The following is an 11323-nucleotide window of genomic DNA, read 5'->3' as shown; positions in this document are numbered from 1 at the left end:
AACTTTAACTGATATCATCACCAGGCATAATTGCACGAAAGTTCCTTAAACATGGCCTTCTTAACATCTTGCGGTTTAATTTATTGATACTTTAAAGCGCTGACGTGTAATGCTCACATGCACTTTATTTCTCGTTTGTTTAATTCAACAGGAAGTGCTGGACATATCACATGCCTGTAACTCGGTATACTGTCCCTTCCGGGGTCGACGTGAAATGAGAATTACGTTGTTGTATTCCACAGATCTATAACAACTGCACAACAGCAGAGAGAAGCATGGACATATCATTTGCAGTTTACAGACATTTGATAGAAATCTGTGTGTAGACAAGTAAGGGCATGCAACAAGTCATCATGCATGCATGGTGGTGACCAATTCCGGATGTAGAATTTTAAATGCCTTCATTAACTACATGATCTCGTTTGCTCACGAGTTTAATCCTAAAGAGAGTATGTATCGAAATATACCAGACAGCATGAAGATACAAGACAATGATACGGAAACGACTCTGGGTTTCTTTATAAAGGTTATGCCCCAACCCATGTATGCATTTGTTTGATTTAACAGACTATCTCCCAAACTGGTACTCACTATAACATGCATTTACTGCTGGGGAGTGACTTACACTGAAAGACTTTCATCAAACGTTTCACCGCCACTTGTCAAGCAATGTTAATGCGACTTTTTATTTCATTATTGATAGATATTGCTTTTAGATTTAGGACTGTGTTGATCTGTTGTTATAGTCTTTTATTTTGTACAGAAAAGGAAGCACAACAAACCATGACATCCGTATAGACATAATCAAACACACGTAGGCCTATGATACATGCAGAATCCGTATTCTCTCAAAATAATTATACTTGTTTGTTGGTTATGGATTTACATGTGATTTCTTTTGATAGGTGATAAATAATTATGGCATTACCTCCGTGTTATACCATGCATCAATATGGTAACGCCTGAAGAGATCCTTGTCATTTGATTGGTTGTTTGACATTGATTATTCGGCCCATTTCACTATGACGTCATCATCCGTGCAATTGTGGTTTCATTGGATCCATACGATTTGCTCCATTGCACGCTCACTGAGAGTCCGGAATGCGCTACGCGTATACGCTTGCGTTTTGCAGTGTATGTATGCGACAGCGCGCTACCTATCGCGTACTAAGCGCTCTGTGAGCACTCTCGCGATCTCAGATTCTCTATTATTTTTAAATTAATAAAACATAAAAGGACAAGGATCTCTTTCAGGCGTTATATAAAACAAATAATAAATGTTTTTCAGTCGTGCAATGGACAGAATATTTCATTCGGTGAAAAATGAAATGTTTGATCCATTCAACTCGGCTGCGCCTCGTGAATGGATCATTTCATCTTTCACCTCATGAAATATTCTGTCCATTGCACTCATAAACTTTCATTTGTATTCTATAACCGAGTGATGTCGTTTACCAGACTTGAGGTTTGTTGCTTGTTGCTTGTGGTTTGATACCACAGTTGTTTGATACCACAATAATGTTTGTTGCTGTTGCGAGGTAGCATGCGAGCAGCGAGTGTTTAGGATCTGGAGATATCGAAAAGTCTCTTTCTAGACAATAAAGTGTATCTTAATTGAATTTCATACGTTTTCCGGATGTAATGTATAATTTTTACCATAAAATGCGTTGTAACTGTCTTTCATCAAAATGGAGTTAAGAATGAATGTACCTGTAAATGAAAATTCGATATCAACATAATACGAATGATGGTAATTTTTTACATTTGAAAAAGGCTTCAAGTATCGGAAGGTATAAAAACTGTATATATCTACTTAAAACTGTAATTTCATAGTGCTCTGATTTCGTTTGATTGTTTCCTTAGTTTCACCTTCGGTGTTCTTAAACCATTTAGTTGTTGTTTAGAGAAATAAACAAAACTTTTATTTTATTTAAACATATAGAATTTTTACCAAATAAAATGCATTGTTACAGCCTCTCAGCAACTTGGAGTGCGTAGATTGGATGTACCTGTAAATGAAGGTTGCCACATCAACCTGAGATGCGTAGTTTTGTATTGGGAAGAAGCTGATAGTATCGGAGTATTTCAATACTAATATCCTTCATACTTGAAACTATGATTACAATATCGTATTGTTGCTTCTTCGAGCTTTATTCTCAATTTTCATCGTTGGTGTTGTGAAACTGTTACGATTACAGAAATAAACGAAACTGATTCTTCTTCTTTTTTTCATCGTCAATCAAAATGTAATACAGCCTTTGTTCGTCCATGTGAACTTTTCAAATATGGCGTGTGACGTTTTATGGAGCAAGACAGTGCAAGGTGAGAGCGTGCTTGCCTATGTGTCTGTGCGGTTTCTGTTGTGTTAGCAAAGACCAGCAGAGTGAGGTGTTGGTAGACATTCATTTGTATGATTATAATCATAAAGCATTTTTCTTCTTCTTTTTTCGAAGGGGAAAGTGATGTACAAGGACATCTGCAAGATCCAAATAGATCAGGGAATTTTTGAACGAAGTTAGACGAGTGTCTATAAAGGTACGGCAGTCATTAAAGATAGCATCTAATAGCCATACCTCGATTAAAAAGAAAATGATCCGATTGGTCATCTCTCTTTATACGACATAATGTCATGCATTTGGTAGTATAGAAATCGGTTGATTTGGTGATCATCGTTTGTATTTCATTGTTGATTTATGCCTATGATAAGAAATGTTTCGTGGCCCGTATGCGATTTATTATAACCCCCCCCCCTTTCATTTTTGTATTTTATAGTATCATAGAGAATTTATCGCTGCAACAGGCGAGTGTTTTGATATTATATCATGTGGATGAAATACTGGTGATGCAGGAAGGGATATTAATGTATATATTAATAAGTGCAATAATTGTACAGACATGATATGATATGAGTTGATAGTATCTGTTTTATTTGTAAATGTCGGGATAATGTAACACATTGTTAAGGTGTATGTGATATTGTATGTCAATGTGTTTCAGTTTTGATATTGCACCCTGTGACACGTCTTTGCCATACTATTGTATTTGATGTCTACTTTGTTGTAATATCCAATGTGCGAACAATGTCCATTGCGGACAATAAAGTAATGAGTCAATCAATCATACCATAGATATAGGAATAGGCCTACTCGTTGGTTTTGCACGCAAGACAAATTACAAGAAGACGACCTCATTACTACATTGACGTTCTTTCGTAAAAGTTGTATTTCGAGTTGTTTTTTAATGTTTTTGCCTTTGACTTGCAAAAGGAATCGGTATTTTCTACCGTTGGATGTTATAAAATGAAGTACTCATCTTTTTTACGTCTTTAGCAAAACACAAAGAGGAAAATAAAAATATTTGCTATAAAAATAGCGATATGAATATATATATATATATATATATATATATATATATATATATATATATATATTCCGCCAGCTCAAACAAGGAATAGGGAAGAGACAGGAGAGATAATACGTGTAACAGGAAGTGAGGAAGAACGTAATAATCACAAGTACATGTAGCGTCCTGACAGAATATTGTGCTGAGTGTCAGAAGCGTTGTTACTAAATTAAGAAATGGAATTCACGAAACAAGAAAATCCTCGTTCTCATGGTTCGGGTATATAGGGTCAGGGTTATAGATAAGACATCCTATATCTTTGGCAAGGCATCATTACTCGAGCGGCAAGAACGATTTCTTGACCGATATGTTGGCAGTTATGATAACATTCTTGAATGAGGAGGTTTCAGATGATTTTGAATGTGTGTGTGTGTGTGTGTGTGTGTGTGTGTGTGTGTGTGTGTGTGTGTATGTGTGTAGGATAGGTATACTTAAACGATATGTGTGTATACACATTTACTGCATATTCCTTGGTGGCACCGCACAAAAATTGAGTTAATGGAATTCATGTTCATAAGGGAAGCGGCATTGTTCCTGACATACTCCTCGAAGACCATGAGCGATATCCAAAAAGCTTTTAAAAAATCAGCCAAGTTAGCTTCTTTTTTTAAGTGTCAGCGGAAGACTAGAGAATCTCCGACTAGCTTTGGAGTCACCCATCTTATTGCTAGCGCGAACTGTGCATGCGCAGTTTCGCTATGGGATACAATTTCGATAATAATTATAGTTTCGATGTTGTCAAAGCGCCTGCATTTGTGCACGAGGAAACTTTGCAATTCGGCACGCCTGACTAAGGCAGGTGGCAAAAAATCGGCGAACAGATTTGATAGCCTACATACACCTAAACGTGTATATTCTTTGTATTGGTGCAGACGAAAAGACGCTTTTTTCGTCCACTGCTCCAACTTCGGCGTGTTTGCTGGTTACAAGACACCACCAACCACCGGACGAGCTGAGCCTTGTGCTTCACCGCTTAGTGGGTCTTGCTATACGGACCAAAGGACTACATTATATTCAGCGGGTAAGTTGATAGACTCACTTATATACAATGTGTTTTACCCTCATGATTAATATTAGTCAGGATCATGGAGATAGCACACATAGTTGTATGTGACCGCATCATACCCAACATCCATATCAGAGAGATATATATTTATGACGTACGTCACTTCTTAAAAATGTTTTTGGTCTCCACCACAGATAGAATGTAAGTCACAGCATAATCATTATAGTACTTTCTGCTTTCCAGACAGGAGAAAAAAGATGGACATGATCGCAAAGTATGATATTCTCGCCTGTCTCCGTGGAGGACTGAAAAAGCCATTTTTTTTTTTTGCAGTATGTCTCAAAATACATGTGAAGACATATTCGTAACAGTTATGCTCCGGTACGGAAACTTAATCTTGTTAACCGTGTATCTTTCTCTTTGTAATACCATTGTGTAACTGTAATGCTGCACTTTTTTTTTCTTTTTTTTTTTGCAATGGTGACTTTTGAAGGACGGGGGTTGAAACATAAATGTTTTTATAATTTTTTATGTCATTATTTCAATTCCATACTCTTTCTTACACCCTGTGGCCCATGTCTCAATCATTCATTTCTTGGAATCTCCAAGTCAAGGCGTCTGTTTCATATATATATATATATATATATATATATATACATGATCATTTTATCATATATTATACATATATACACAGCAAAAAAAGAAAGTTAACGCTTTTTCAAGTTTAGATTTTTCATAGAATATTTGGCTGAAAGCTAATGTATTATATATCATATTGAAGGTAATTCAATTGACTATCAACCTGGTAGGTCAACAAAAAGGGAAACTTTACGTATGAGTAAACACCATTGTTTTTCTCTTCTAAGGCAGAAAAGCAAAAATTGCAAAACTGAACAAGTTGTCATTCATGCATATGTGCTCTTCCATGGAACAATAAGAACAAACAACAAATTTCACACCAAAAGAAACATTAATTAAGTTGCAAAAATAAACCTTTGATCTCTGTGATATCTCTAGAGCCCAAAAGATCAATGAAGGAATGAAAGTAATGGAGGAAAATTAAGCATCTTATATGTCAAATCTAAATTCAAATGAATAAGAGAAAAAGTTTTCAAAAAATTAACAAAAATGGTAGAAATTTGAATTTTTTTCAAATTAAGAAATTGTAAACAATGTTTGGTTCTTGAAATGGTCACATGGACTCTTAAATCACTAGATTAAAAGAAATAGATAAAGAAATTCTGCTCATTTAATCACCTTTATGCTCATTATTCCCTATGTCATTTGAAGTTTGACTTCACAGAAAATTCTCATTTTTCCCCTTTAGTTTCTCACTTTGCTTTTCTCAGAGGTTATAGAGAGATGAAGAGAACAAAAACTTATTTTTCCTGTCTCTCATTGTGTTAAAATGGTCTTTTCTTCTCAATGTTATCGTGAAGGGCATTTGCAAATGGAAGATATATTACATAGATTTTCATAGAAATCTATGAAAAATATGACTTCGAAAAAGTGTTTACTTTTTTTTGCTGAGTGTAGATAGATATATTATACATATTATATATAGATAGATAGATATATATTATATTGTATATGTATATATATAGATGGGTAGATATATATATATATATATATATATATATATATATATATATCGCTTTTAATTTTCATATATTATGGGAATTAAAAACAATGGTCGGATATTATGATTAGTGCCTTACCGGAGTGCACCATTATTGTTGGTTCATGTGATGATGTGATACAAAGGTTTGTGTACGTTGTTTCGAAAACCTATTAGGCAATGATAATATTATCTGACGATAAAAGGCGATATTACTTTCCTCTTCCTTGTTTACTTTCGTCCCGGGCTTTCGTTTTTTTCATTATTCGTTCATTTTTTTTCTTCTCTCCCTCTTTCTTTCTTTATTTTTGTTTTTTCTCTCCTTTTCTATCATCTCTATCATCCAAGACCTGACTTTATTACAGGGGAATTCACCCAAAATATATATTTGGATGCAGTGATTGCACCAATATTAGTAGAAAGTATCAATAAAGTTTGAGGTAAATCTGAGAGGACTTTCAATGGTTATGAATTAAAACAAAAACGATGCCTCCAATCGCTAAGAAATATATATAGCATAATGAGAGATCACTTGACTGACCCCCTACAGAAGATGGGGGAATGATATTGCCCGTAACAAAGTAGGCCTATTGTGTCCATAACAAGTCGAGGGAATATGAACTTTTCGTAAAAACTGAAATCTTATGGAAAGCTGTCTATATTTTTCGGTAGTATGTATTTCCACTACTGTGACATTCCGAATTGTTTTAACCTTCTTAACCAGTCTGAAAAATTATACAGATTCATAACTTTTGAATTGATTTTCTTATTTTCGTGATGCGATCTTCTACCACTTCTGCATTCACTGCTTCCAAAGAACATGTTTGGGGTAGATTTCCTTGTAGCCTCTAAAGGTCACTGCGTCCGGGTCAACTACTGTAACAGAGTATCATGACGGTAATATTTTTGCATACATGTTCTTCTTTTTCTCACCCTTTCCCCTATACTCTAAACATGTATATCTGAACTACACTATGTTAGACTAATAAGATAAGTGAGAAATTCCATTTGTATTTGTTTAGCTATGGTGGGGTTTTGGCACATGTGTATTGCCTTGAAAAATATTAAAAAAAAACATTTCTATGTATTTTGTTTTGATAACTATATTACGCAGTAAAACACTAATGAAATCAAAGCGAACTCCATCCCCTATTTCAACTGATTTAGAAATAAATCATCAAACAGACAGAATTAAAATACTTGGTAAAATCTGCCCGACGGGCGATTTATGTAGCAGCCATGTATATAAACATATGATCATTAATTAGATGAAATCTCCCAACAAATCTTACTTTGGTTTGATGATAAATAAAATGATTTAAATAAAAAAAATGATATTTCACACGAACATCCTTCAATCAACAGTTTAGTACTGATGGCTACAACTCATTTTCCTGACAGGTCATCATTCCTTATTCATCACAACTCTTACAATCAATCATGACATGCAGTCAATTATGACGTGCAGTATATAATGATTCCACATTTTGTGTTCGTTCTTTGAAGACAGCTAGCAGAGAAGTGTTAGACTATATGTTTTGTAAGTCGCCCTGCGTGGTTGACATGCTCTTATTTTGTGTTCTGACATTTTTTGTTATTTTCACTGTATTTCTGTGAAATATTGGATTTTCGAGTGTATCATCCTATTTTGTAACGTACATGGATACAGGTGGCCAAATCTGGAACTGTGTTTTGCTGTATTTGGTGAGATATTTTATGCATTATTTTTTTTACAAGTTCTGATTTGAGCTACACTGAATTTGTAAACCATTTTGTGTACACAGTGACTATGCACTTCACTTTCATCTGCGCCTTATTTATGTTCGCTCAACTCTAACAGAGTGCCCGCCATATTCTAAGTCATTGTTACTCTGGTAGTATAATGGATCTATTGAGACTTTGGCTCATCATTCACATTGTATCTGTTCGTCAAGTCTCAACCACAGATTATCATGTACGTGTACAAGGGTATTCAGGAAATAGAGAGCCCTTTCTTCATAGTAAATACTTCAAATACCGGCTGCCATACTACAAGAATTCCTCTGCAACATTTCAGCTCAATTTACTGAAAGCTGGAGATGTCGCCCCTAACCCAGGACCAACAGCTGAGTATTCTCACTTGAGCTGTCGCACTCCAATACATTCTACATCCTACAATAGACTTGGTACTGGGGAACGCATTGTATACAACAGGGAGATTCTACTGCTGTGCAACCCTGCATGGAGACATTTGAGTCTGGAGACAGTGACTAATGATTTGCCCAATTTTCTTCATAGAACAGGCAAGAACAGGGGCATGCTCAATGAGAATGTATGGAGAAGAATCAAAGAGCTAGGTATTCAGACACATCTTCGAGGGAAGAGATGGGGACGTCGGAAGAATGTTAAGACACGGACACGAGTGAGCACAATACTAAGTGCCCCTTCATTGTCACATATACCAGTGATCACCTCATCATGTAGGAAACTGACCTACAAGAAACTGAGAGGGATGAACGTCGACAATCTTAAAGTTGTGCCAAATTTAAGTAATTCTTTTGTAGAGTCCAATTGTAATATCTGTTTATGGAATGCTCATTCTGTCAGAAACAAAACAATATGCATTGCTGAATATGTTCACGAACATGACTTCGATATCATGTTTATCAGAGAAACGTGGCTTAACCCCCAGGACGATGTGATAATTGGGGAGTTGACTCCTAGAGGGTATTCTTTTATAAATTCACCACGAAATACAAGTACACGTGGGGGTGGAATTGGTGTATTGTACAAGTCTACTCTTAAGTTGATGATGAAAAATTCTGTTCCGTCTTTTTCCACTTTTGAGTATGCACACATTACTAATTTGTCATGTTCGGTCAATTTTTTCATTGTGTATAGACCACCACCCTCTTCAGTAAATAGACTCACATCTTCTAAGTTTCTGAACGAATTCGATGAATTTGTAAGTGAGATATCCTTGTATCCGGGAAAATTGGTGTTATTAGGAGACGTCAATATCCATTGGGAAGACATGTCTAAAAGCGATGTGCTTCATATGAATAATAGTACAGCATCTGCTGGGCTTATCCAACACGTCCAAGGTCCAACTCATAATCTGGGTCACACCTTAGATTTAGTTTTTACCCGAGACGATTTAGTAATATCAGATTGTAATACATTTGAAACATGTATCTCTGATCATCATATGATTCGTTTCTCACTGGCTAAACAGAAATCAGAGTTAATTTCTATTACTATCGCTTCTTCATTGCGCAATTATCGCAAAATTGATAAAGTTCAATTTGATAATGCTTTGCAGGAATTAGTGTCGTCTCAACTCGCAGGATTAGATAACGAGTCCTTGTTTGATTGGTATGTTTCTGGAGTTACTAAGGTACTCGATACCTATGCTCCATCTGAGACAAAATCTCGCCCTTTGAAATCACGTATGCCTTGGTTTAATGAGTCCACACTTGTAGCTCGCCAACTTCGTCGTAAAGCAGAACGAAAATGGCGGAAAAAAAAGACTTGATTCAGATCGTAAACTGTTCATTGCAGCAAACAAAAATGTATGTCGGGTTATTAATGTCTCTAAAGAGAAATTTTTGAAAAACAAGTTGAGTTCATGCACTGTCAAGGAGGTATATCGCATTATCCACTCACTTTTGAATAAGAAAGCAAGTTATCTCCCCTTGTATGATTCTGCATCCATATTAGCGAATCAATTTTCTTTGTTTTTTTGTCGGAAAGATAAGAAAAATTAGAGATGAAGTAGATGCGTGCAACAGAATCACTGCAAACCAGTTTTGTGATACTGTAAACGTAAATATTCCTCTTTTTGAGAATTTTCAGTTACTTACACAATCAGATTTATCCAGAATCATTATGTCATCTGCTACTAAATCTTGTCAACTTGATCCCATTCCAACATGGCTCCTGAAAGAGAACCTCAATCATGTATTGCCATTGCTTACAAACATAGTCAATCAATCTCTTTCCACAGGTGTTTTTCCCAAAGGAGCACACTCGGCAATAGTAAAACCACTTTTGAAGAAACCCAGCCTGGACCAAAACGATCTTAAGAATTATAGACCAGTGTCAAATTTAACATTTCTAGGTAAACTTATCGAGAAAGCAGTTTGTAAGTAGTTAGTTCATCACATTGAGTCTAACAATCTTTTTGATTCTTTTCAATCTGCTTACAGGTCTCGGCACAGTACTGAGTCAGCTTTAGTAAAAGTGAAAAATGATATCATGTTTGCCATTGATTCAAACAAGGTTGTTTTTGCTGTTCTATTAGATCTGTCAGCCGCATTTGACACGATTGATCATCAAATTTTTCTTTCCCGTTTATATAAACGAACAGGTGTTAGGTCAACAGTTTTGTCCTGGTTTCAGTCATACCTTTTGGGATGGTCTTCTCAAGTTGACATTGCCGGTAATTTGTCAAACCCCACAGTGTTAGAGTTTGGACTTCCCCAGGGATCAGTAGTAGGACCCATAGGATACTCAATTTATACTCTTCCAGTTGGCGAGATAGCCCAACATTATGATGTTAATTACCATCTTTATGCTGATGATATACAGTTATATATTTCTTATGACCCGAAGACTCCAGGAGCTTCTTTTAATGCCATCACTAAACTTCAAATGTGTATTCTAGATATCAAGAAATGGATGGTAGCAAATAAGTTGAAACTGAATGATTCGAAGACTGAGTTTTTTGTTGCAGCTTCAGCCCACAATCTGCGCGGTCTTTCGAACATTCAGCTCAATGTTGGTTGCACACTAATTAGCCCCTCAGAAACAATAAGAAATCTTGGTGTAATTTTTGATCGTCGAATGTCAATGTCTCAACGTATTTCTCAAATTTGTAGTACTGTTACGTTTTATTTAAGAAATATTGCTAGAATTAGGAGATTTATTGATCAATCTGCATGTCATAACGCAATGCGCTCTTTAGTTCTATCCCGTATAGATTATTGTAACGGGCTTCTCTCTTCCATTCCTTCAACTCAACTGGATCGTGTGCAGCGACTTCAAAATTGGGCAGCCCGATTAGTGTTTCAGGTTTCTAGGGACTACCCATCTCAGCCACTTCTAAAGTTGTTGCACTGGCTTCCTTTGAAGCAACGGATAATTTTCAAATTAGTTTTGTTTGTTTATAAAATCCTTAACGATCAAGCTCCGAAATATTTAGACGCCTGTTTGACTTTATATACACCTACTAGAAATTTGAGGTCATCTAGTGATCCGCTTCGTCTCACATACTCTGTTACTCGCACCTTAGCCGGTGATAGGACATTTACTGTGTC

The sequence above is a fragment of the Diadema antillarum genome, unplaced genomic scaffold (assembly GCF_040938485.1).
Source record: "Diadema antillarum isolate AM-2024a unplaced genomic scaffold, OU_Dant_1.0 seq00002015_RagTag, whole genome shotgun sequence".
Classification (NCBI taxonomy): domain Eukaryota; kingdom Metazoa; phylum Echinodermata; class Echinoidea; order Diadematoida; family Diadematidae; genus Diadema; species Diadema antillarum.
Note: the sequence above shows the minus strand (reverse complement) of the source record.